Consider the following 25,004-nt stretch of genomic DNA (forward strand, 5'->3'; position numbering starts at 1 on the left):
GCCTTCTCCAACCAGACGGGGAGAGAGAAACCTCGGCCCCTTTATCCGAGCCAATGGCAGCTCGAGCGCCTTTTCTTAGTCAGAGCTTCGGCAGTGCGAGGGGGTCTTGACAGGCCTCCCGCCCGCCCGGAGAGTTCTACTATGTGCGGCGGGCGGGGAGAGAGACTCGTTGTTCTACCCGCTTGGCAGCAATTCCCTTGGAGACAAGTAGAAGCGATGCTCACGAGTGGCAGCCGAAGCGAATGTGCCGGACGAGGGAGGATCACGAGGTCGGGCTGCTCCCTTTTTCGCCTCAGGCATTCAGGTGACTGGTGCTCAGAGACCAAGGAGCAAGTCAAGGCCTGTTTCGGAGCTTGACCTATTTGGGTAATGTCGGCTTAGCAAATGAATCTGTTTCCGAAAGCGCGGGGCTGATGGTCCTTAGCGTATCACTTTGACAACCTGAACCTCACTGGCTTATCCCTTTCCACTGGAAAGGGTGGCTGCGCGGTTCATGAGCATCTCCATCCCAGCACACACACACGTATATATGTATATATATTTATATATGTAGGCGCTATATTATTTCAGTGCCACGTCTACTACTTATTTCACTAGTGATGTTTGGTGAACCAAATCATATTTTACCATTCTAATCTCATCTGACAGCTTCAAATACAGCCATACCTCGGGTTAAAGTAGTTTCGGGTTAAATCTTTTCAGGTTGTGACCCAGAAGTAACGGAACAGGTTACCGTACTTCCAGGTTTCGTCGCGCATGTGCAGACGCTCAAAATGACATCAAGCGCATGTGCAGAAGTGGCGACCCGCGTGTGCGCAGACGCGGGTTGCGTTCTACTCAGGATGTGAACGGGGCTCTGGAACGGATCCCGTTCGCATCCAGAGGTACCACTGTATTACAAAAAAAACCCAATCATTTTGCAGGCACCATAGCTCAGCGCTAAAGAAGGTCCCAGGTTTAACCCTCCACATGTCCACAGCAGGCTGGAAATATTCCATCTAAAAGCCTGGTCAGCATAGACAGTACTACTATACATAAACTTAATGGTCTGATTCGGTAAAAGGCAGTTTCCTTTTTTCTGGGGATAAAGAGCCAGAATGTACAGGCTGATCTGTGACGGCTACATATGCATGTATTCATTAGTCGTATATGAGCTGGGAAGGCTTAATTGGTTGTGTTTTGTAGCATATGCTAGAATAGGGGAAGATATGTAGCTCAGCGGTCAAGCATTTGCTTTGCAAACAGAAGGCCCAGGTCCAATCCCCTGGCATCACCAGGTAGGACTAGGAATGTCCCCTACGTGGAACATGGAGAGCTGCTGCCAGTTAGTGTAGAGATAATACTAGATGAACCACCAGTCTGACTTGATATAAGGAAGCTTCCTTTGTTCCTAATGTATGTGTGGTTTGCACATGAATTTGTATATGAATTTCAAAACTTACAAAGCAACCATGCAGGATAATGATTTGACCAAGTGGCTCAGAGAAGACTGAAGTCAGGGTCTCCTGCATACACATAATGCCATTTGCTTATACAAAGGATATTTCATGATGAGGAGATAATCATTATGTGCAACCAGTGTTTTTTTCCTAGAAAAATAGGTGTCGGTACTCACTATGAAGTTGTTACAGTAAGTGCCACACTTTTTAACTGAAAAAAGAGAGGTGCCAGTACTGCATACCCCTGAGTGCCCCCTGAAAAACACACCATGTGCAACACGTAGCTACCCACTTACCCATCAACTTTATGGTTTCTCAAGATGCTGGCTTCCATGAGAGACACAGTTGCAGCAATTGTTGCAGGTTGTAGGTTGAGAACATTGGAGCAAACGTGTGCTGTGCCCATACCTTAGGCACTAGTTTTATTGTCAATATAATGTATTCAGCTGACTGTACTAGCATTCACGGAGAGAAACATTTCTTAACAGTTCTGTCATCTCATTGTTCCTGGGTGAGGGCCAACTTATGCAACCAGTTTTGCATGCTAAGTAAAGAGAATAAGCCATGCAGAATTCAGCATATGGCAATGCACTAATGTGACTGCTTCTCTACATACTGCACCACAAACCCAGCTCACAACTCAGCCAAACATTATTTATTTATTTAGACCATTTCTATGCCAGTTGATATACAGAAGTATCACTAAGTGGTTTACAGAAAACTAAAGCAACAAAAATGCTATAACAATACAGTTCAATACACAGTAAACCTTCAACATATGTGGAGGTTATGCTCTGGAGATCATGCCTAAAGCCAAAATCACATGTAGTCAAAACACACTGGGTGCAGTGGCAGGTGGGATTGCCAAAGGGTTTTTTTTTTTCCCAGATGCCCGCCCACTTTCTTTTTTGCCAAGTGCATAAACCTGAATGCACATACAGTAAGTTAAATGTGCATCAGTTGCAGGGTTACTGTAGACAAATGTTAATATAAATGACTAAAAAATAGAGATACACCCTCCCCTCTTATCCTCCTGATTCTCGCCCAGGGCACCACCCATCCACCCTAGCTCTCACATAAAAGAAAGTGCTTCTTCACATAGAACTTAATGGTGACTTATGGAACTTGCTCTGACAGAACACAGTGCTAGACATGGTTGGCATTAAAAGAGAATTGGGCAAATTAATGGAGGATAAGACTACTGATGGTCAGAGGCAGCAGTGTTTCTAAATACCAGTTGCTGGAAGCCGCAGGAGTTTGCGTCCTGCTTGGAGGCTTCCCACAGGCATCTGGCTGGTCACCATGAGAACAGGATGCTGGACTAGATGGGCCATTCTTATGTTCTTATGCCTCTTACCCAAGGCCCAAACAAACTTTAAATGTCTCACAAATAGACGGGTTGCTGCTGACATCACACTACTCTTGCTAGGCTTGCTTTTTATGGGCAGGCACCAAGGTAGATGGAGCGTCCTCTGGCTGCCCACAGCAGTGTCCCATTTAGCAGCCAGCTTCACTCTCCACACCCGGTTTCAGATGTAGCAGGTTTGGTGAGTTTCTCAAGAGTCCTGAGGATGGCAAGTAGGACACCCCTCTACACATAGGTCTCTGCACACCTATCCACCAGTTGTTGTTTTTTAAACCAACATATCCCTCAGCTGATTTCCCACGTGCAACTAAAAAATAAAAATCACAAAGCTATTTTGAAACTTTATAGTGACAAAACTGTTTTGCTAGATGCTGAATTCATGTAACCCTAACTTGGTTAGAAATTATTCCTGGCTCAGTATTTCTGAATTTATTATATGTTATCTCACTCTCAAAGAAGCTCAGTAGTGTGGTGGATTTCTTCAATAACCACACCATTGTGATGTTTAAGGCAACTTTACTTAGTCATAACAGCAGCTGCTGGGAACCCACAAAAGTGGAGTTCACAGGCCTCCACAGGGGTGTACCGAGGACTGGCCTTGAGGAGGAGGGGGCAGCTGCTGCAGGGCCTGTGCGGGGGGGGGGCGAGCAGGCAGGGCGGTGCCACTGCAGGTGGCAGCACTACAGCAGGTGAGGCAGAGGAGTGACAAATTTTACTAAAATAGAAGGGGACAGAGGAGGAGAAGAAAGAGGGGGATAAATAAAAAGAAGGAAATAAAGAGGGGGGAGAAGAGAAGAGGATAGAGGAATGAATGAGAAAGGGAAATCCAGCAACAAAAAGATGTGTGCAAAAACAAAAAGCAAGGAAACAGAAGAAGGGTATCTGGGAAAGGCAGCAGGGGCAGAAGCTTTCATGGACCAGAGGAACCATTTGATGCTCCTTTATTTTTATTTAGAAGTGAATATTTCTGTTGAATGTACCAGTGGTGCAGCTACCTGGACTTAATGGTCTTAATGCCCTCACCACCACAATAGCTGTGTGTATTGTTTCAAGTGGAGTGAAGCACAGAATTAACCTCTCCTCTCCTCCCCTCCCCCACTCCTGCCTCATGATTCCATGCTCACTTAGTCTACATTCCTGATATGTTACAGCAAACAAACATTTGCCAAACCAGAAAAAAATGGGGAAAGAGATACTCTAAGGCTCCTTGTCAAGGGAGTAATGGGCACAAAGGAGCCTAGGTATGCCTCTGAAATTATACAGATCTTATATAGCGGCATTCTCTTGCCTTAGCTTTGAACATGCGTAGAAATTAAGTACCATTCTCATTATCAGAGCTGTATGCTTAAATCAGCTACATATACGGGGTGCCTACTCTCTATGAAACTAGCTGAAGTCTGAGTTTTTCCTGCAGAAACATTCTTGACACATTTGTAATGCACTCTGAGTAAGCAGATTATCCCATCAATATCCGTTCACACACTCTTTTATATCTCTTCCCATATAGGCTATCAATCAAAGCATATAATATGCTAACGCTTGACACCACATACTGTATACAAGAGCCTTAATCAATTAGGAAAAGCTGTCATTCCCTAACCCTGTATGGAAAATAAGTGGTACAGCTAGGTAATTTTAATTTCTGGACTTGATGGTCTTACTTGTGGCGGGTTGGGGACACACTGTAGACTAGGGTCTTTTTGAATGGCTGATGAAAGTGAACAACTAGATCTGTTGTAAAATAAAACAAGCAGAAAGAAAAGTCTTATCCTGAGCCAATAACCTTTGGTCCCCTATACATTTATGACCTAATATCCTCCAGGCAAGGAAAGCCATAAAACAGGTAAAAATATACAGTACATTGTCCTAGATACAGATTGTTTCTCAACAGAATGCTTTCTTTTGGAGGTGGGGGTTGAGAAGTGGAAACCAATGTATGGAATGCAATGTATGGAAACCATGTATGGAAGGTACCAATCACTGATAGCAGGAAATCATTCCACAAGTATGCATCCAGAAAGCGTTCACAGTGCATCCTCCAATTCATCTTATACCACAGTTCACTGGCTTAGGCAGGAAGTAACAAGCTCCAGGACTCCTTCCTTGGATTTGGATCCCCTGACTGGCAGAAAAGCCCGTTTTTTCTTGGTTGAACAGGGTCTGAAGGAATGTTGTTCCAGTCATAAGTAATCCAGTTCCACAACCCCGCAGGAAGGAGGCATGCAGGCTTACAGGAAGTAAGACTGAGATACCTCATACAGTGGTACCTCGGGTTAAGAACTTAATTCGTTCTGGAGGTGTGTTCTTAACCTGAAACTGTTCTTAACCTGAAGCACCACTTTAGCTAATGGGGCCTCCTGCTGCTGCCGCGCTGCCGGAGCATGATTTCTGTTCTCATCCTGAAGCAAAGTTCTTAACCCGAGGTACTATTTCTGGATTAGCGGAGTCTGTAACCTGAAGCGTATGTAACCCAAAGCGTATGTAACCCGAGGTACCACTGTAGTTCTGTGAAGGACACACACAAAAATGGCAGGCAGGGAATGAATCCCGCCAGCAACATATAGGAAGTCAAGCGCTGCATGGGGCAAAAGTAACCATTTCAGAAAGAGTTGTTGAGATGAAGAATAAAACCCAGTCCTCTTGTTCAACAGAGCAATACACTTGACTGCATGGTCATGGAGATAGACAGAAAAGCACATGATGGGGCTTTTACAGTCTCCCAGTGGTCTTACCCAGGATATGCCTGCTTTCCTCCACCAGTGCCATGCATGGGATCATCATAACATAAGCATATGAACAGCCTGCTGGATCAGGCAAATCACCCATCACTCCAGCATCCTGCTGTCACCATGGCCAACCAGGTGCCAAAGGGAAGCCTGTAAGAAGGACCTGATTGCAGCAGCACTCTCTCAACTTCTGAATTGTAAAACAAGCAAATGTTCTTATTGAATAGCCTCAATGATGTTGTTTTGAAAACCAGAACTAAAAATAGAAAAGTAGGGTTGCCAAACTCTTATGTTGCACCAGGGCTCATGTGCCTGTGAAAACTATGTGGTAGCAGAGGAATACTGTCTGCACTCTGCATCCTGGCATTCTCATGCTAGGATACTTATGTGTTTGTTAAACTGTTCGCAAAGTTACAGGAGCCTACAGCATTAAGGTGGCATTACCAGAAAGGAAGTGCTGGAGTCACACTGGCCAGTGCTGTTGTTAGTCTAGTTGTCAGTCTACTGTCTTCTGAATTGCACCAGGAGTGGAAACCTCCTTGCTCTTGTCCTTGTTGGAAGGCTGCCTGGGAAAAGATGAGACACTGGGGCAGTAAGGAGTAAAAGTTAGTAAACAACTTCAACAGGCTTAGGCTCTGTAGGCGACAGTGAGCAAGTAACTGAGATAATGCTGCCACCCAAGTGCTCTTCCCTTACCTCCCTACTTCTTGGGTGGTATTCCTCAATGCCCATATTCAGAGCTCTGTTTGTTAGTAATATATAGAGATAATACTTTCCAGTAACGTATGCTGACCTGCGTTGGAACTCTTGTCTGTTTGTGCTGCTCTGTGTGGTCATGCTCTTACCCAGCGCCAAGGCAGAAAGGGCCATGGCTGTTTGGTCAGCAGTAGCAATGGAAATAATGACTGCTGTTTTCTCCTCTAACAATCCTGTCCTCATCCAGGCAACAGCACTGAAAGATGAAATCACACTGTAGTTCTACAGTCCTGTGCAGAATCAATCCATCTCATTGAAATCAATGAAATTTCCCAGTAATTGCACAGGATTACAATGCAGGTGAGGCTTTTATACAGTTGGAAATAATTCATGAGGGAGAATTCCCTACTTGACAGCTATAAAATGTGACTCTCACAAATGGTTGATAACATCTGAAACTGGTTTCTTTATGATTAAGTGTACACAAAATGTGATGGTAGAATGGAAAATTATAATGGCAATTCTTCTCTCTCACTGTGTGTATGTGTTCTGCTTTCAGCTCAGTAGCTAATGGCAAGAAAACTTTTGAAGTAACTACTATGGGGGCAGAAATAGGGAAAGTATTTTACAAAAGGAAACTGAATGAAGGGCCAGCTCCAGGTATGGACAGAATTAGGGGTGTTCAACTCAATTTCCTTTCCAGAGAAGGAAGTTGGTCTTCATCAGGCTGATAGTGAGGCTAAACTTCCTGCAGGCTTGGACAAAAAGGTTGATGAGTCTCTCTGTGGAGCTTCCTCAGAGTGTGCTGTCAAGGCTGCATCATCTGCAAACAGCATCTCTCAGATATGAACCCACAACACTCTTGTCTTGGCATGGAGATATGCCAGGTGAACAGATCCCTGTTGCTACTTGAATACAAGTATATGTCTTCTTGCAGGTTGTATGCTTGTAGTTCACAAGAGCCTCACGCTTTGCAGCAATAACAGGCTCTGTGTCCTTTATGCCAGCCTCAAACCAGTTGGGGCTCTGCGGTTCTCTTTTGCCAAAAGAAGCCATAGCTATGTTGTAGGTTGCCTCTTTGATGTGGTTTCTTCAACCTGTCTCTAGTGCTTAACAAGCAGTAGTGCTTATTCAGCAGAATCAGAAAAGCATCCACAAAGTTCAGCTATGACTCTTGTGGCAGTGTTTATTTGAGACCACACTTTATGTTTTGTGCTATAGGTCCTCTTTGGCTGGAGGAGGATCTTGCTATCTGCCAATAACTGATCTTTGTCACAGTGGGCACTGTGATAGCGCCGTGTAACACAAACACAGTTCGGTGCCGATCACCTGGTGACAATCAAGCCCAGCTGGTCTCAGTGACCTGAACTTGGCTGTCTCCAGGATACTCACCATTTTGCCTTGGTAGAGAAGAACATGCCACCCAACCACCTTAGGATCTCTCTGCTGGATTTGTGTAGGGTTTATTCCTTGGCCTTTTCTTCTCCCAAAAATGTCCTACAAGGCAGCGGATGGAGTTCATTCCTCAGAGTTTATTCCCGAAACCTTTCTCATGAATGAATATAGCAATAAGGCAGCAGAGGTTTAAGAAACCACCTTCTTGACTGTTGGACCCTCTCTTGTATATTATACAGTGCTTTTTACCAGAAAAAGGTGCAGGAACTCCCACTTTTTTTGACGGACAACAAATAAATTGTTGAGCTTATTTTAGGGGAGGAAATGCTTTTTTGCGGGGGAATTCTTCTTTGCCTGATTGCCCCACCGCCAGCATCACTGCAACCGCATTACAATGTCGCCACAGAAACAAAGCCACAAGCGGCATGCAGCCTGAAGCCTCCAACACGCAGCTCTGGGCGCCTTGCCACTGTACAGCTGCTGTATGCTACAAAGAGGTGCCGGAACACATCAAAGAGGTGACGGAACTCAGTTTGGGTGAGTCCCGGCTGGAAAAAAAGTCCTGCTATTATAGTAGAATAACTGAGTGAAAGAGATCTGGGACAGAAAATTCAGCCAAAGGCTATTGAGAAGCTGGTAGTTGCATGAATACAAACTGTATTTCCTGTATGAAGCAACGTGCCTACTAGTCATAAGCATCACAAATAAATTCCCACTGAAAATCATGAAATGACCATGACAGAGGCATAATCCAGCCCTTGTCTGTATCTCAACATGCATTGATGGCAAAAGTCACAGGTTGAAAACTGCAAAATTATGAAAGAAAGCATGAAAGATCTAGCAGAGTATATTTTGTGACTCAGTTCTTGCCTCAAGCTCTTGGAACAGTTTTCACCAGCATGGCACCCGTGGGCACCAGTGTCCCCACCAGTACCTCCTATGGCACCTACAAAAGGTTTCTGTAAATATAGGTAAAGGTAAAGGTACCCCTGCCCGTACGGGCCAGTCTTGCCAGACTCTGGGGTTGTGCGCCCATCTCACTCAAGACGCCAGGGGCCAGCGCTGTCCAAAGACACTTCCGGGTCACGTGGCCAGTGTGACATCGCTGCTCTGGCGAGCCAGAGCTGCACACGGAAACGCCGTTTACCTTCCCGCTAGAAAGCGGTCCCTATTTATCTACTTGCACCCGAGGGTGCTTTCGAACTGCTAGGTTGGCAGGCGCTGGGACCGAGCAACGGGAGCGCACCCCGCTGCGGGGATTCGAACCGCCGACCTTTCGATCGGCAAGCCCTAGGCGCTGAGGCTTTTACCCACAGCGCCACCCGCATCCCTTCTGTAAATATACCCACCCCCCAAATCCACAGTGCATGAGATACTGTTTGCTTTTGCTGCCTAGGGCTGAAATCCTATATAAGTCCACAACTTAGTGCATTTAACTTGTGCACATTCAACTTTACACACATTGCAAAAAATAAAAGGTGTGGGTGTTCCAGGAAAAATGAATTTGGCAGTCCCACCCACCATTGAACCCAATGGGTTTTGACCATATGTAATTTTGGCTTTAGGTGCGATCCCCAGAATGTAACCCTGACGTAATTTGTGGACTTACTGTACTCATTTACTAGGAAGCAAGTGAGCATAGGATTTCAGTCTTTCAGTGCCTGTTTACTCAGAAATAAATCTCATTGTGTTTAATGAGGCTTACTATCTAGCAAAGGATCAGTCCTTTTTTTCTAGAAAAATAGGTGCCAGTACTCACCATGAAGTTGTTACAGTAGTGCTACACTTTTTAACAACAACAAAAAGAGGTGCCAGCACTGCGTACCCCTTGGGGGGAAAGCAGTGGTTAGGATTACAAACTTCATCTGCCTAACATGCCCTGCACAAGCCCAGACTGTTAGGATCAAACTGCATGATTTTTTTCCTCCTTGTTGTTTTGCTCTACATCCAGTGTGAAGATGATTTCTGGAGAATTCAAAAGCTTGCGGGTACTTTGTGAAATTTAGGTGGTCCCAATAGAGATTATCCCCCTATTGTGGCTTTTTGAGCGCCCTGCCCCCCATTAGACCAACATCCCTACCTTACGATTTTTGTATGTTGCTCAGTTATCTTTTCAAGTCAGCTGACACCTCTCTACTTTGCCGTAAGTACAAAGTCCATCACAGGCGAAACATAGACAAGAACAAAGTAGAGATTTTCATGGAGAAATACTTGACAGCTACCAAGCCATGGGCACTGTTTTCTGGATTCAGTCCACACTACTTATTTTGATAATTTGCTTGGACAGGAGGAATATCTGATTTCCTTGAAATCTACAATAGCCTCCACTTCCCCCCAGAAACCTTAGAGGAAAGCATACTTTCTCCTGCTAACTATTGCAGAAATTTCCAGAATTGTTGCTCCTCACTCACAAGTTCCAAACATAACAAATATAGAGAGAAAGACTGTGAAATTACGTAGTTTCCTTGTGCAACAATGCAGGGCTATAGACTGCAAAGTGAGAGGGAAGACAAGCCAGACAGCCAAGACAAGTCCTCCTCCTCCTCCTTTACTACACTGCTGCCATCAAGTGGCTATCTCTTATTTTTCTCTGGCTGCTTCCATTAAAACAGTGCTTTAGCCTTCTAGACCAGTGTTTCTCAATCTATGGGCCAGGAAAGAACAGTGGGAGTCAGCCGTAGTCCCTCTTTGCTTGCATGCCCATCTTCTTACAGCGTCAGCAACAGCTGCCCCCATGCACAGGCATGTGTGCAAGCACTAGGAGTTGGAAAAAAGAGTGAGACTGCAGCACTGGAAGTTGGAAAAGAAAGACAAGGAAAGGAAAGATGGATGGATGGATGGACAGTGTGGCTGACCAAATGTGAGGGAAGGAAAAAAACAAAAGAGGAAGACGTAAGTGATGATCAAACTAACATGCCTTGCAGCAACACTTTCATGACTGTTCGCCAAATGTGGACAGGTCTCCCAATTAAGACCCTGCATTCTGTGATACCTGTTGCTTCTACTTTACCTTTAAAGGTAAAGATAAAGGGACCCCTGACCATTAGGTCCAGTCGTGGACAACTCTGGAGTTGCGGCGCTCGTCTCGGTTTACTGGCCGAGGGAGCCGGCGTACAGCTTCTGGCTCATGTGGCCAGCATGACAAAGCTGCTTCTGGTGAACCAGAGCAGCACACGGAAACGCCATTTACCTTCCCACTGGAGAAGTACCTACAGTATTTACTTTATCTACTTGCACTTTGACGTGCTTCGAAACTGCTAGGTTGGCAGGAGCAGGGACCGAGCAACGGGAGCTCACCCCGTCGCAGGGATTTGAACCGCCAACCTTCTGATTGGCAAGCCCTAGGCTCTGTGGTTTAATCCACAGCGCCACCAGCACCCCATACTTTACCTTTAGCCCTTGGCTATTTCCTCTTCAACAATGAAGTCCAGTTACTTTGCCTAGGCTCCAATGATTTTTATTATTATGCCTCTGTTCCACTCCCTCTTGTCTGCCTCAATATGTGGTTTGTTTTGGTTTTTTTAAATCTTTAGTAACATTTTATTTGTATTCTTTTAAATATACACAGATATTTTTTTATGGTTATGATCCCATTTATACAGGTGGAGTGAAAAGCCACCAATCAGACTGCTAAAGATAGGGTAAAATGTCTTCTGCCATTGGTCTGTCTAGCTCATTATTGTCTCCACTGATTGGCAGTGGTCCTCCAGGGTTTCAGCCAGACTTTTTTCCAGTCTTACCTGGAGATGCCCGGAACTGAACCCAAGACCTACTGCATGAAATTACATGCTCTGTCATACAGCTATGCCCTTCCTTGTTAGTAGATGAATGGTCTCCAATCCAATTTGACCAAAACCAACCTTCATACCTCCCTTCAGAATACTGGATATCAATACATTTGAAATTAAATACCTTACTTGGATATAAGACCTGTTGAATTCAGTGGAACTGCCCTTTGAATAAATATCAGTAAGACTGGCATGATGTACTTAACTCTTTCAACTGCAAATTGATTACCGGTAATTTCAGTAAGCATGCATCTTCGAAAGACTAACAACAATTATTATGGCATGAGTATTCATGGACTTCCCACTTCATCTGTCCACAAAAGCTGGTTCCACAATCATTGTTAGTCTTTTGCTGTAAAGTGGTAATCCCACTGAAATTCATCTACTTTACATTAGTACTGAAAAATGTGCAATAGCCATTACCAAGAAAGAAAATGAAACCTAGGAAATCCCAGCAGGTGGCACTCTTTGCCTCTCTAAGTGCCAAATTCTGTTTTTCAATCTTTGCAGTACCTGCCTTTAAGTCATTGCCCTACAAATATACCACCCATCCCACTGGATTGTATCTGCGATGGAAAAAAAAGTATAATAAATTCCAAACAAACAAGAGCAATCTCAGTGTTTGAGGTTGGAGAATAAATGTAAATATATTTATCAGTACATTTCAGACCACCTCCAACATGGTTCTTGGAAGAACAGGCCCATTCAAACATTACAGTCACCAGGTGAAAGCTCCCAAAGGTGCCTGGGTGGTGTGCTTGAAAGGCAGAAGATCAGCACAAACTCTAAGATGGAAAAACGTTCTATTTGCCAGAATTTGGAGAGAGTAGAAGGTAATACAGGAAGTATTCAGGGATGTGATCAATGCCAGTCTAAGTATCCCAGGCCACAGATGCACGCATACACAGGGGCAAGGATCCAAAGATTTACATGCATGGGTGTGCCTTCCATGAATGAGATAACTCATTTCTATTCATGGAGGGGACTGAGATCCAGTAGACTCCTCACTCTCCATGAGAATATTTTTGCAGGCTCCTGCTGTTGCTCCAGGGACTTACCAGCATTTCAGAGGTAAGGAGGAAATGACAAAAATCGCCTACCACCTTCCTCAAGTGCAGGTCAGGATCAAACATAGTGCATTCTACACACACATAGGGGTTGCTCAGATTCTACTTCTCATTGTGGCCCCTGATTTTCTTCTTAAAGGTGACAGGGGACCCTCTAGAGTGGTATTCAAGTTGGCACAAAGGGCTGTGGCTGCCTACCCCTTCATGTGCAGATGTGACTTGGCACATGTGAAGTGGCCTGATTAGATCTTGGTCATAGTTGTTCCTTCATCACCACCCTGGTTCTGAATTCTACCGGCTTGACAGCACTAAGAACTAAAACTCTTTTTTTAAAAAACGAGAGAAATAAAAGTAGTGTAAAATTGTTGGAGTTCAGTGTTAAAAGCAAATGTGGCAAACACCAGTGGAAAAAGGTGGGTGTGCGTATCTTCTGTGCATTCAATGTATTTACTGGATTGTGGCTCATGTTGCTAAAGCAATCTTCTAAGAAACTACGCTGCAATCTGAAGCTCCAACACTTCTGTATGAGCAGGGGCTTCCCCCTTGATGTTACAAGTCAGAAAAACCACAGAACCGATTGCTTAACAGTGAAACCACAGAGAAAGTGAAACAGCAGCCAAAACCAAGCTCCAACTTCAATCAAACACCAGTTATAGGTGAAGTAACAGTGACTTGGGTTTCCAAAGAAACTTGGTATCTTCCAGGGTTATTAAACAGAGTCAACGAGTTCCTGAATCAGTAATACATATATATTAAATTAGTCAAATGAAATGATTGCATATTTCACTCTTAGCTCTTCATTTCTTCACTGATAGAAATAACTAGTTATACTTGCAAATAATATTGCATCATTCTCCTTGATGAGCACATATAAGCCATCACAATTATAACTGCAAACCAGTGAAGCATGAGGCTGTCTGCGTGTTTGCACTTTCATGATTTTCTTGTTCATCACAGCTGCCTCCTCCTACCTGCCCTCTGCCAGCTAAAACCCAAATCATTCTTTGAGCTCAAGGGTGGGGAGTGTGGTGGAGTGTGGTAGCTTAGCAGTAGGAGCAACTGAGCTGAAGGGATAACTGCCATGTACATTCACAAACTTTGCTCTAGTTTTTGTGTTTTTTTTTTCTTTTTTTGCTTACACTATTGAGAGGCAGGGCAGAAGGATGAAATAAATGAAGATTGATTAGTCTCACATACTTTATGTCTTTGGTTTGGGGAAAAGACACCCTCTTAAAAAAAAATCTTAACTTGTCACGAATCAAGGGTAACTTGTGAATAATTAAGAGACTGAAATGCACAAATATATACAAATATATCATAGCACTCAGAAAGTATTATACAGTATAAGAGAATGAGAATGTAAGTTGACAAACTGAATGATTTATCCCATGATTTAGTCAGTGCTTTTCCTTAGGCAACAGCACAAAGCGAGGTCAGGAAGAGTCAGCAGGCTGCCTGCCTGGGTGTGTGGAGTGGCTCTAGTCTAGAATCCAAAAGCACACCACAGCCTCCCATACAGTCTTGTTGGCTTGCCACGTGGGGCAGCAGAATAAGAGAAGATCTGAAGGCTCTTGGTTGATCCTCTAGCGCTGAGAATGTCTGACAGATTTATTAACTTTTATCCTTTCTTTGCTGGGCCTAGCATCAATGGGTGAGTAAATCTTGGTGATGGCAGTTTTATTACTCTAACTAGTTGATTTGTTCTGGAAAGCATCCTTCATGTATCAGTATCTAGATATTGTTAGACTACAACTCCCATCATCAATGGCCATGCTGGCTGGGGCTGATGGGAGACTGAGTCCAGACATATCTGGGGCAAGTGTGGGGGACGCATACAGATTCCACATCTTTGCTGTAAATATAGATTTAAAGGATGCATGGGTAAAAGTACAGACCTTTACAATATAAAAATGTTTCACTTCCACAGTAAGAATGCAATAACCAACATTTCACACACTTGTTCCAACTCTTCAGAGAAATACAGAAAGTGCTATGTGCCAATTACAGCTTTCCATTATCTGGATATTACTAGTTAGTAGCTATTCTGTATTGGTCATTGAGTGGATGAACACAAGCAAACAACTACAACAGCAAAATAAATATTATAAAGGACAGCTGCCCACCATTCCAGGATTAAAGGCTGCACTCTTTCTACAGGAAAGTCCTATTCAACAGAGTAGGACTCTTGAGTAAACATGCCTAGAATTGAGTTGCGTGTCATTACAAACTTTTTAAACAGACCAATCCATGCTGCCGTAATACTATTTATTACAGTTTTCTACATTCCTTTTGGTCTATTATCAAAACATCCTCTGGTCTAAAGTACTGACTGTAATATAAAAGAGTCACACGCCTAACTTGTGTTGCCTCCATTATAAAACAGGGCCTTCCTTTCTTGCTTTGATAGGTTTAAACAGTGATAAGTCCATTTAGTACCACAGATAAGGGCAGTTATCCTATTCCTGGCATACACAGTTGACTGAATGTAGCAAGTATGCTGTCACCTCTCCTGATGTCAGCTTCAGCTTCCCTAGCATGAGGGATTTTACCCTGAGCCAGGGATGGCAAACCTGTCACTCCCCAGATGTTGTCAGATGGCACAGCCAATGCTCAGAGATGATGCAAATTGTAATTCTACATCTGGAGGGCCACAACCTGTTCTAGGCCCAATAAAAGAGTGTGGTTTTTATTTTTGAGAACTAAGCTACAGCCTCCTTCTGCCAACCAAGGAAGTTCCCAATCCACTTGAATTTGAAGGGGAAAGCTTGGGTTTATCCTAAAGATTTACCCAACTTCCTTCCATCAAAGGCAAAATAGAGAAGAGGTCAGCATGTTCCTCTTTCTAATGTCCCATTGCTAATTAGGTAATTAGGTAAATTACAAATATATCCTTGCCACTACAACTTTTAAAACAGATTTGCAAAATGCTTTTTTCATCTCTGTCCTCATTATTTTGTGTTTGTATATAGTATTATATGCACATGCTTGCAGAGCACCATTGCTTCTAACTATATATCCTTCTCAGAACTCAATTACAATAATCATCTAACAGAAGAACCAGTATTAGAAGAATAGTCTTACTGGGTGAAAATCTAAAGGAAGCCAGGTTTTCAAGCTTGGTGATTTCTGAAAGTCAGATAATGTGGAGATTAGACACATGGACTGCAAAAGATTACCCATATTACTAAACGTATATGAGATTCTCAGCAAAGGCATCTACAGTCTGTAAACATAAATTGATGGCCAATCTCTCCTTCACTACCAAAAAAGGAGCTACCTTCCCCTTTTTTTAAACCTTAGGCATCTCAATGTGGCAGTAAGTTCACGACTATGCCTCAAAGGTCCTGGGTCGGTGAGAGCTGGCTAAGTATTCAGTTATATCATGCATAAGAGCAAAGTAACTGCGCCTCAGCTAGGTAACATGGCAGATTTAAATTGTAAAAAGCAGCCTAGACAGAATATATGTGTATGCTCTCTGTGGGTGACAGACAGGGTTTAGGCACAACAAACTAAATATACACATATTCCAATTGGAACGGACAGCTTTGCAGGCTCACAAAATGGAATTTGAACACTGTAAAATGCCAACAGCCATGTCAGTCACATCAGGATCATAATACTCCTCATGTCAGATTTCTTGGATTAGAATAAAAACCAATTTTGTTGTGCTGGTGGAGAAAGCAAGAATATTTTTGTGCCTTAACTGTTATGGATATGCAGGTTTGTTACATATCATGATAGGATCAGTTTAAACATGTATTACTATCCATTTAATGAGCATTAACACCACACAGATAAGAATTTCCAGGAGAATATTGTTTAAATATTGCATGATTAGTTTTTATAATTTTTTGTTAATTGCTCCCAAAGATGAATAGAACGGCACAAGTAGGAGAAGCCATATTGTGGAATGTTGTAGGGACGTGGGTGGTGCTGTGGATTAAACCACAGAGCCTAGGACTTGCCGATCAGCAGGTCGGTGGTTCTAATCCCTGCGATGGGGTGAGCTCCCCTGCTCCTGCCAACCTAGCAGTTCGAAAGCATGTCAAAGTGCAAGTAGATCAATCGGTACCGCTCCGGTGGGAAGGTAAATGGCATTTCCATGCGCTGCTCTGGTTCGCCAGAAGCAGCTTAGTAAAGCTGGCCACATGACCCGGAAGCTGTATGCCGGCTCCCTCTGCCAATAAAGTGAGATGAGCGCCGCAACCCTAGAGTCAGTCACAACCGGGCCTAATGGTCAGGGGTCCCTTTACCTTTACCATATAATATGTGATTTAGTGTTAATTATTGTACATTGCAAAATGTAAGAATGTTACTTATCACCCATCATGTTCAGTTATTTAGAAATGAAAAACAGCAGAAGGAAGCAAATTTTGTCTCACAATATGATTTTAAGCACTCTTACATGGAAGGAAATTCCATTGAAATCTATATACCTTACTGCTGCCTCCATATAGGAATCCATTTGTGTGCAGTGGTTCTTCACAAGGTCTGAATTTTCTCCACATTTTTGCAAATGTATACCCTAAATGGAAAACAAGGGAAAGGCCTGCAAAGCTCAGAGAAAATTGTTAGAACCATGCAACAATGTGCTGTACATAAATGTTTCATCACATAGGGACAGCTGCCACATGGAATAATTGAAAGTGGCCTCTATGATGCAGAACAAAGGAAATGTGTAACTACCCCCTGAAGGCCCTTTCTTCCCTCAAAAAATAGCTTGGGGGGGGGGTTGCAATTTAGATTGCTGAAGTGGCAAGGGAAGATTATTTATTATAATAATTGATATCTCACCCTTCAGGATACAAAACCTTCCTAAGCAGCTTACAACTAATATTGATATACTTTAAATTTTTTTGGAGAAAAGAAACAACAAGCCACATCAACATCTAGCAAGCCATAATGATCCTGGCCACGTGGACGAGGAGGGGACATTCCAGGTGGAACAGGAATCTGCTCCTGCTGTTACAGATAGGTAGCCGTGTTGGTCTGCCATAGTCAAAACAAAAAAATTCCTTCCAGTAGCACCTTAAAGACCAACTAAGTTAGTTCTTGGTATGAGCTTTCGTGTGCATGCATCTGAAGAAGTGTGCATGCACACGAAAGCTCATACCAAGAACTAACTTAGTTGGTCTTTAAGGTGCTACTGGAAGGAATTTTTTTGTTTTGCTCCTGCTGTCTTATTTGTGTGACGAAACAGGTCATCTGGAATCTTGTTGAAGTAGGTAGATAGATAGATAGATAGATAGATAGATAGATAGATAGATAGATTCTTTATTGTCATTACACAAGTGCAACATTGCACAAGTGCAACGAAATTGGATGCCATCCCTTAAAAACAACAAAAGCAACACAACAACAACAACCAAACAAACCACATTCCAGCCACACCCACACCCACACCCATCAAACTCCCAGGTCACACTATCGAGTTACTGCATTTAAGAAGGCCACAGCTCTTGGATAGAAACTATTTTTCAGTCTATTTGTCCTTGACTTGATGTTTCTGTATCTCCTGCCAGAAGGCAGTAGTACAAACAGACTGTGTCCCGGGTGAGATGCATCCTGCAGGATATTGTTTGCTTTCCTAAGACAACGGGAACCGTACAGTTCTTCCAAAGATGGGAGGGGATGACCAATAATCCTTTGGGCTGTGGTTATGACCTTCTGGAGCACCTTCCTCTTCCTAGCTGTACAGCTGGAGAACCAGGCACAAATACAGTATGTGAGAATGCTCTCTATGGAGCCTCGGTAGAAGGACACCAGCAGTCTCTCACTCAGATTGTTCTTCTTTAAAAGTCTGAGGAAATAAATTCTCCGCTGGGCCTTCTTCACCAGAGCAGTGGTATTTGCGCTCCAAGTCATGCCCTGATCGATAGTCACTCCCAAAAACCTGAATTCCGCCACCCTCTCCACCCGTTCCCCGTTGATATACAAGGGCTGAATGTCCGCCTTTTTTTTCCTGTAATCCACCACCAATTCCTTGGTCTTAGTCGTATTAAGAGCCAGATTGTTCTCTCCACACCAAGCACAAAGCCGCTCCACCTCGTCCCGATAGGCGGACTCATCCCCTCCTGAAATGAGCCCCACCACCGTCGTGTCATCAGCAAACTTGATGATTTTGTTGCTGGAATAAATGGCTGTACAATCATACGTATAGAGAGTATAGAGCAGGGGACTCAACACACAACCCTGTGGTGAGCCGGTGTTAAGGCTAAGGGCTGTGGACATATGTGACCCTACTCTAACCCTCTGAGAACGTTCTGACAAAAAGTCCAAAACCCAGAGACAGGTGGAGTTGGAGAGTCCAATCGCCTCTAGCTTGGACACCAGTCTATGGGGGAGGATAGTGTTAAAAGCAGAGCTAAAATCCACAAACAGCAGCCTCACATAACTCCCCGGCTGCTCCAGATGGAACAGAGCAGCATGGAGAGTGGTAGTGATAGCGTCTTCCGTGGATCTATTTGCCCTGTATGCAAACTGGTAGTTGTCAAAAGTTGATGGAAGACAGGAAATAATGTGACGGCGCACCAGTTTCTCAAAACACTTCATGATGATTGGAGTCAGTGCAACTGGTCTGTAGTCGTTCAGACTACTGATTGTGGATTTTTTAGGCAGAGGAACAATAGTTGACGACTTCAGGCAGGGTGGGACAATAGACTGGTGTAAGGACTTGTTGAAGATCTTAGTAAAGACCCTCGCCAGCTGATCCGCACAGCCCTTCAACACCTTTCCCGTGATGCCATCAGGTCCAGCAGCCTTCCTCGGATTCACCATCCTCAATACCTGTCTCACCTCATGCTCCTCTACAGTGAATGAGGGGCCCCTATGGGCTGGTGGCTGTAATACCGGCGTCTCAGGTGGCTCCTTCTCGAAGCGAGCAAAGAAGAAGTTAAGCTCCTCCGCCAGCAAAGGGTCACCGTCGACAGCACCAAGGTTAGGTTTGTAGTTGGTAATATGCTGAATCCCCTGCCACATCTGTCTTGTGTTGTTACTCCTTAAATTATCCTCAATCCTCTGCCTATAGACCAGTTTTGCCCGTCGAATACCCCTCTTCAAGTTTGCTCTTGCCACACTGTAAAGCTGCACCTCGCCCGACCTAAAAGCCCTGTTCCTTTCCCGCAACAGGCACTGGACCTCTCTATTCATCCAGGGTTTCTGATTGGGGTAAAACCGGATGGATTTATTTACTGTGACAGTGTCTGTGCAGTGATTGATATAGCACAGAACTGCCGCCGTGTGCTCCTCCAGGTCTGAACGATCAAAAATGTCCCAATTGGTTCTCTCAAAACAGTCCTGCAGCTGATGGATGGCACCTTCAGGCCAGATTTTAACAGTCCTTGATATTGTGGGAGCCCGTTTCCTGAGTGGGATATATGCTGGTACCAGGAACAGAGACATATGGTCGGACTGGCCCAAATGTGGCAGCTGTAAAGCCCTATAGCCGTGATTTACATTCGAATAAACTTTGTCCAGTGTCTTGTCCCCTCTTGTGGGACATTTCACATGCTGATAGAGCGTTGGGAGCACTTTTTTAAGTTCAACATGATTAAAGTCTCCCGCAATGATGTGCACAGCTTCAGGATGCTTGTCTTGCTGGCTGCTGATAAGGCTCTGCAGGCATCCCAGCGCCAAGTTGGCATTGGCATCTGGTGGCACGTACACACCAGTTAGCATAACAGCTGTAAACTCCCTAGGGAGATAGGCTGGTCTACATTTAACAGCCACATATTCCAAATCCGGTGAACAGTAACTGCCAACGGTCTTAGAATTATTGGACCAGCATTTGTTCACATATACACACAGCCCCCCTCCTCTGGTTTTTCCGAAGTCCATGCCTCGGTCATGACGATGTACCACACAGCCTTCCAACTGAATAGCCGTGTCTGGTATGGACGGTTGAAGCCATGTCTCAATGACAAATAAAACGCAGCAATCTTTTACAAGACTGTTCTTTGCCGCCAGCAGCCTCAATTCATCCATCTTGTTGGCAAGAGATCTCACATTAGCAAGAAATATGCTAGGTGGTTTAGATGGACTCCTCTGCAATCTTACCAGGACGCCGGCCCGACAACCCCGCCTTTGCCTCCTGTCTCTACGCCGCCTTCGCCTCCTCCCTGGCGGCATAGTAATCCATGGAGAACCCGGTGGCCTGGCTACTCCCACAGGAGCGTTATCTAGGCGAAAATAATCAGCTCTCACAGCTTGTTCACACTGTAACCCGACCTTCAGGAGTTCCTGCCTGCTATAAATCTTTCTTGCCCGGCCAAACATACTCAGAACAAGTAAAAATAAAAAACAAAGAACAAGTAAAAATAAAAAACAAAAGGAGAGCACTGAGCCGCAGCGTCTCTGCGCGCCGCCATCTTAGGTCATGTGTTGGGGAGTGGCCGTTGCAGCAGAAAAGCACCATGCTCTCTCAAACCTGCTTTTCCATACAGGAATGGACCAGTTGGGTTAGGTTACCTATATTTGCAGACAATCTGTAGTCTGATCCTTACATTCCGGGAACAATCAGCAACTCATCTTAGGAGACAGCACAGAAAACTTGATGAAATCCTGAAAAGATCTCCACTTAAAAGTCTTATTGGAAGAGAAGGGTCTTCAGGAGGCACCAAAAAGACAACAGGGATGTCACCTGTCTAATGTTTAATAAGGGGAGAGAATTCCAAAGGGTGGGTGCCACAACACTATAAAGTTAACAAAACAAAATTGAATATTACAGATGCATTGTATCATGTCAAATATTTTGGGTTTTGTGAAGAATATGCCTTGTTACACTAGTATTCAATAAACATTACTCAATTCCATCTGAACACAAGTTTTTGCTTTCTTTATTTCACTCTTAAATAGTAAAGTACTTACAAAAATCTCCAGAGGCCCTGCTAAGTCTGTTACGGTAAAAGTGTATTGAGGCATGTTATTGAAGCTGCAGTGCTTTGTGTATACCAGAATGTAAGCATGCCTGGAACATGTTTCTTACGGTATAAGCTTTCATAGACTACAGTCTTCGAAGGTGCTAATATTTACTTACAAGAATGGCAACTTTGTACTTTCCTCAGTCCCCCTTCAAAGAAAAACAAGTCTCAAACTGGTTACAACGAGGGACCTAAAATGCTGTACATTGCAAGCGCATTATAAACTTTCCTGAATTGGCAAACAAACACACAGTTGTGGGATATGGAAGAGCCAGTATAGAGGGAAATGAAAAAGAGAAGGGAGCAATTACTGGACCTGGGGAGGGGGGTTAAGTTACAGTGGTCATTACCGAGACAGTATTTTCTACATGAAAAAAGTTCCCAGTAGCCCAGTTCAACGGGGCTAACAGTATCCCACCCAACCACCACTTAAAAAAGTAAAAAAAAGAAGTGGGAGCATTCCTCCTATCCACGTGTTACAGACCAAACGTCTGTACCCCTGCCCAAATGGGTGGGATAAGCCACCCACCTTCCCCCCCCCCCGGTCAATAGCCAATCACGTAGCATTTTCCCTCGGCCCGCGTTAATTTAACCCAGGTCGTTCTCCTGATTGGCCAACTCCGTATCAGATTGGCATCCCAACTGGGTTAGCGTCACTGGCCCTGAAGGAAAGAAAGAGCGCCGCTTTCGCAGGTAGCGCGCGCGCGAGAGAGAGAGGTGCGCGCGCGGCTTTGGAACGCAGCTGACGCGCTTCTCGCCCAGCGCCCCCTCAGCGACCGCTCCGGTGGTCAGAGGCGCCTATTCTCCTGCCACCTTCCCCCCCTCCACTTGGCTCCCCGCGTGCGCCTGCTATTGTCCACGCCTGCCGTGCTCCTAACTCCAAACGCCCCGCTGTTCGCCGCCGGCTCGGCTCATTGGGCCGCGTCGGTTAGATTGGCCGGCGGCGCAGCCAATGGAGCTCGGTTTCCAAGGAACCGGCAGGCCCCGCCCTCCGCAGCGCTTGCGGTAACAATATGGCAGCGGCCGCTATTGGCAGAATGGGCTCGTCTTGAGAGCGGCGGCGGCGGCACTGGCGACTCTGGCACTGCAGCGGGAAAGGAGCCATCGTGAGCGCCTGCCCTTCTCGAGCGCGCTGCTCCCTTGCCTCGCCTCCTCCGCCGCCGCTGTGGGCTGCGGCGCTCGGCCGGGGCGCCCCGAGAGCTGGTAAGTAACGTCCCTGCTTGGTTTATGAGGCTGACGGAATGAATGGAGGGCTGGCTGGCTGCTGTGGAAGCGGGAGAAATGGAGATGCGGAGAGAGACGCCCCCTCCCTCCCTCCCTCTTTCCCTCCTTGTCCTTTCCCCGCCGAGGTCCCCGTCTCTTCTCGCCAGTGCCTCGAGCCGGTAGGAGCGAGGCTGGAGCCCTGCGCTGTGCTCATTTCTCAGGCACAATGAATGGACAGGCGGTCGTCGGAATGGGGACTGCTTTGGTGTGAGGGAGGCCGGGAAGGGAGCGAGGAGAGAGACGGCCCACCGGGCTAGTGCTTGTTCCTACGAGCAGTAGAAGCTCCTTTCCACCCCCCGACTCTCTGCTACCCGAGGGGCTATCGCTCTGTTGTGAACATCAGCTTGGAGGGAGGGGGTGTCTGTCTGTCTGTCTGTCTGCCTCTCCGCTTGAGTGTAATCTTCTGCGCTCAGACCCGATGTTACATTCTCGCCGTCCAGGGATTAGGAAGCTGGATAAAGCTTTGGGATAACCTCTGGCTGCTGTGCCTCTGGCGCGATGCGGCCGGTGTGTGTGCAGCTGCGAGGAAAACATTCGCACAATGGCAAGGAGGAAGAAAGGAAGATAATCGTTTGTTCTCCCAGAAAGGGTATAATGGCACAGATGGATTCCCCAACACACACACACACACACACACACACACACAGAGTAATCCTTTCCCCAACCTCTCATTTGCATCTCAAATGCTCTTGAGATCAAAGCCAATAAATTGTTCATAGGAGCTAGCCAGTGTAATGTGGAGTGTGCCTCTTAAATGTGTGGTGGAGTCACTGATGTGCTTGTGTGTTATGGTCCCCTCGTTTTGCGACATTGCCACACTGCTAGTACTGCTGCAAGCTGCTTGCGATGTCCTGTCCCGTTGGAGAAGGGGGGAGGGTTGCTTTTGTTTATAGACTGCATCCTTGGTCATATTGGGTGAATAGTGTTTAGATTCAAATACTCATAACTCAGGCAGGAGGCGGATGTAGGTGACATATTGCTAAGGAACCAATGCTTATGTAGTCAATTTCCAGAGATTTCTTCCCCGTCAATGATTGGACACATGTAAATATGGATGTAGTGAGTTTTGATGGTTTGATTGGACAACACTGGATATCTGGGGTGCTCTGCATAATTCATCCTGCTTTCATGAGGATTTTAAAAAATCACAAATACAGCCAGCACAAAGACCCCGAAACACGGATGGTTTAGAAAGTTCTTAGTTCTTTGGCTGTAATCCTTGTCAGGGAATAAGCCCCACTTAATTCAAAGGGAATTACTTCAGAGTAAGTATGTATAGGATCGTGCTGCATGCTATGTAAAAACTTGTAAGCTATTTGTTGTGACAACTGAATCCCATCAACATGGAAAATTAGTTTCACTTGAGTTTTTGTTTTTTTTCCTTTTAAATTGCTCTCCAGCTTTCTTGTCAGATCAGTTACATTGTCAAAACAAAAAAAATTCCTTCCAGTAGCACCTTAAAGACCAACTAAGTCAGTTCTTGGTATGAGCTTTTGTGTGCATGCACTCTGAAGAAGTGTGCATGCACACGAAAGCTCATACCAAGAACTGACTTAGTTGGTCTTTAAGGTGCTACTGGAAGGATTTTTTTTTGTTTTGACTATGACAGACCAACACGGCTACCTATCTGTAACTGCAGTTACATTGTGTCAGTGAATGCATTTTAAATAGCTGTAGATGGATGCCATGGAAAGTAATAGGATTTGAAAATTAACATAACTTCTCTCTTTCTTGCTTGGAAAGAACACTTCTCTGTGGAAATACTCAGTGCTGCTAAGACATGCCAAATTACTTGACAAACTAAAAAACAAGTCAGAATTTAATGTCTGTCTTTAAGTGGGTATGTAGTTTAAGAAGGTAATGTAGTTCTGCTGTAATTTACATTTTGTAAGTCTGCTGCATGCTGTGTTCTGCATTGTGCACCCCCCCACAAGTGCAGCTTGCTTTGTTTAAGGAACATATTAGTTGCAGATGATGCAATGCATATGTATAGTGTGTTTAGTAAATATGAATATATAAGAAGAAGCTTCAGGGGAAATATGTTGCAGCATTGTTATTGAAAATTATAATGTACCAGCCTGTTCAGTGTATTGGGTTTCAGAAGTATGTGTACTGTATACATGTTCAACGTGGTCCAGTCTTGCAAATTTTTACAGTACATAAGTAGATGCTTTGTGTATCTGTATCCTATAAATCTATCTTTGTAGAGTAGTGTAGCAGGCTAATCTTTTAGACCTCATTCCTTCAAACAGATGTAGGAATGGAATCCTAGTGTTTCTTTATCTGGTAGCTTCAGCTTGCTGCTATGATATAGCATACAAATGAATGAATGAATGCAATGTTTCC

General features: G+C 44.6%; 1 protein-coding gene and 1 long non-coding RNA gene across 9 annotated transcripts in view; both read left to right on the forward strand.

Moving 5' to 3' along the window:
- The first annotated feature begins 145 nt into the window (after positions 1–145).
- Positions 146–17,433, forward strand: LOC310843930. Of its 2 annotated transcripts, none has more exons than XR_014563793.1 (3): positions 146–304; positions 13,892–14,128; positions 17,345–17,433. It is a non-coding gene; the product is annotated as an uncharacterized lncRNA (long non-coding RNA). The 2 variants fall into 2 exon arrangements; XR_014563794.1 differs by lacking the exon at positions 146–304 and adding an exon at positions 7,916–8,159.
- Positions 17,434–22,395: 4,962 nt separating this feature from the next.
- The window catches only part of TIAM1 (TIAM Rac1 associated GEF 1), a 189,933-nt gene continuing 187,324 nt past the window's right edge, over positions 22,396–25,004 (forward strand). For 3 of the 7 annotated variants that reach the window (XM_083735895.1, XM_083735897.1, XM_083735904.1), the window contains exon 1: positions 22,396–22,598. The gene's annotated coding sequence lies outside the window, so the exon portion shown is untranslated. The remainder of the gene's footprint in view (positions 22,599–25,004) is intronic. The other 4 variants (XM_083735901.1, XM_083735903.1, XM_083735893.1 and 1 more) reach the window with 3 other exon arrangements.

This window comes from Podarcis gaigeae (assembly GCF_964106915.1).
Source record: "Podarcis gaigeae genome assembly, chromosome: 4".
Taxonomy (NCBI): domain Eukaryota; kingdom Metazoa; phylum Chordata; class Lepidosauria; order Squamata; family Lacertidae; genus Podarcis; species Podarcis gaigeae.